The 2,886-nt window shown below is 44.7% G+C and overlaps 1 long non-coding RNA gene across 1 annotated transcript; it reads right to left on the bottom strand.

Moving 5' to 3' along the window:
- Positions 1-554: 554 nt before the first annotated feature.
- LOC123065449 (uncharacterized) lies at positions 555-2,133 on the bottom strand. The gene is made up of 3 exons (XR_006431044.1): positions 2,093-2,133; positions 788-863; positions 555-685 (listed from the first exon to the last, which is right to left on the bottom strand). It is a non-coding gene; the product is annotated as an uncharacterized lncRNA (long non-coding RNA).
- Positions 2,134-2,886: the final 753 nt, after the last annotated feature.

The raw sequence follows: 2,886 nt of genomic DNA, 5'->3' as shown, positions 1-2,886 counted from the left end.
AAAGTTTCAACATAGGTACATTTTCAATATGAAAAGACGTGTGCTTTTTGAAGATTTGAGTTTTGCAAACCGCAGAAAAATCATGGAAAATTATATTGTTTTGTAGGATACAACAACCATACATATTTTTAAGGAAGTTCACAGTCATACTGTGAACAGGCTACCTTGCTAGTTGCAATACCCTCTTCCTTATCTTATTTATACTATTATGTAGCAAAACTATGTATTCCTCCTTTCCAGCACAAATTAAATAAAAAAGAGAAAGCTTCACTTAATATATTGAAAATGAAAATGATGGAAAGGTGCCATGTAGCGAAGGAGGCGAACATACCAAAAAAAACGTACCCTTTAATAGTAAAGATTTGAAGTACATTCATCAAGGTACTGCCCAAAGTTCGTCAATGAGAATTATAGAGTGAATCATTGAGACACAAGAATTAATCGATATGAAATTATGACACAAAGTATGGGATCAAACTGGAGCTCCTCTTTCCTTCCTCTAGTGCATCTACCCCCTAATTGTTTTTCATTTCTGGTAGCATTTCCAAATGCTTTGGCAGTGCTGAATTTTTCATTGAAGTTTTCATACTGTTTCTCATCCAAGACATGATGGGCATATGAATTTCTCATCTGTGTTACTCATCTATGTGTCTTTTAGTATCTTCCTCATTTTTGTATCTTCTACCTGTGTGCAAATTAACAAGAAAAATTAGAAGGCATGACAGTACACAAGTTTGATAGCTTTTTGTGAAAAGATACAAGAATGTAGAATAGATGGAGTACTTACGTATCAACACCATTGCTGATACAGTAGTATCATTCCCTCTGGTTCCTTCGCTATCACATCCGTCCATTTTCATGACCTGCTGAATTCCAATACATTTAGGAGCAGTGGCGGAGGACGGAGGAAAATCAAGGTGGGGCTGACTCTAAACTCCAGAGCAGAAAAGAAATGGTTTGATGCAAAGCAAAAACAAAGTATTTGACACCTTGACCAGTACTATCAATAGACCACTACTATGCACGATCTTCAGTTGACAGAAATTCAGAAACTTATATTGCATCGCTATAAATTCAGAAAAAACGAATTAACAACTATGGTGACCCCTGCCCCTTTGCGTTTGCTGACCCCTGCCTCTCCCCTTCATCTCCAACTTCTGGCTAGCAGCTAGGCTAATGCCGAACTTAGCCACCGCACGGACTTCGGTGACGCTGTGAAGCTGTTGTCGTCCTGCTCTACCAGAGGCTGTTGTCCTTCCTCCAGAAGACGGGAGTACTGGCTCCAGCATTTGGGCTGGAGCAGAGCCGTCTTCTTGCGCAGTCTGATGCCGACCGTCACACTAATTGTTGCGGTACTTGCCTGCCAGAGTACTGGTTGGCGCTAGCGATCGCTTCCTCAGCCAAACGCATGATGATTAAGCTAGGGAATGACCGACCAAGCCACACCGACAACGTGCCCTAGTGCCTCGACCCACACTAAAACGGGCATGTTTCACTCGAGCACGCCGGCCAAGCCCATGATTGCTCCTTGTCCCCCTTTTCTTCTTCCTCTCAGTGATGAATAACACAGCCACGGCCACCACGCTTTTTTGCCATCAAATTGTATAGAAACAGTGATTAAGAAATGAAGGAGCAGATGCACCTTAAGACAGGTTGCAACAGAACAGAATCAATGAGGCATAAAGTGCAAGAATATAGTTACAGTGAAATGCTTGAGACATCACTGAATATTTTTCATCCTCTGTCGTTTATCAATAACTGAAGTTTCTCAGGCAAAGTATTTGAAGCTCAGATTCACATGCTCAAAACCAATCTCTCAAACATGAACAATAATATGGTGCATGAAACCAAGAATGCATACACTTCTGCGTTCTGAGGATTTTATCAGGATAGTATACACACTTCAAACAGAAATACTTATGTTATTCTGTGGCATTATCTCCCAGCTCCTCAATTTCGAAGGAGAAAAATAACCCATTGTCACATAGGATATGTAATTTTGTTAGCAGACATGAAGTAATTTGATCCACATATACTCTATGTTGTAGAAGAACGCGAGTCAGGAAGCACATGTGAGGGATGCGATACTTACATCACATGTGAGGCAGGGAGCATGTGTGAGGGAGGAAATACTTCCACTTCTTGGCACAGAGTGCTGGTCGTTTGCGGCAGATTTAGATGAAGTACTCAGCGATCTTTCCCGTAGAATGGCCAGCAGAGAGGAGACCAGTGCGGATCTCAAACCGGCAGGGAGCAGACCGCCGCGCCGCAGGCTCGTTCGTCGGCGGCCGCCCTGCATGCACCCACTTCGTGCTTAGGGAGCAGACCGGTGCGATCGGAGAGGCGAGGGATGCAGGCGCCATAGCGCCACCGGATCACTCGCCAGCGGCCGCCCTGCATGCACCCACTTCGTGCTTAGGCAGCAAATCGGTGCGATCGGAGAGGCGAGGGATGCAGGCGCTGGATCGCTCGCGGCCTTATTTGCCGGCGGACGCCCTGCGTGCGCCTGTTTCGCGCTGAGGGGAGAGACCGGTGCGGCCCGAGAGGAGAGGGGGAGCGAGCGCCGCCGAGCTGTGGGAGACTTGTGCGGCTGGAGAGGTTAGCGCTAATTTCGGGGATAGATTAGATGGAGGCTAGCGCTAATTTTGGTGACGCGGGTGAGGTGGACCTTTCGTTCGCTTCTGGCGGAGTTTTCGTCCGCGCTAGTTTTCTTGTTTAATAGTAGGAGAGATACATTACCAAATGAAACCAAATCTGCTATTTAGCACATCTTTAATTTTAATTGGATAATTGGACAGAACCTCCCTTGTATTTTGATGATATATCCCCTGTACAGTTCATATATGCACAAATTATAATATACTTGGAGCAGATTCACATGTATGC

This window comes from Triticum aestivum, chromosome 3B (assembly GCF_018294505.1).
Source record: "Triticum aestivum cultivar Chinese Spring chromosome 3B, IWGSC CS RefSeq v2.1, whole genome shotgun sequence".
NCBI classification, from domain to species: domain Eukaryota; kingdom Viridiplantae; phylum Streptophyta; class Magnoliopsida; order Poales; family Poaceae; genus Triticum; species Triticum aestivum.
The sequence above is the reverse complement of the archived record's forward strand: the minus strand, read 5'-3'. Positions and strand labels throughout refer to the sequence as shown.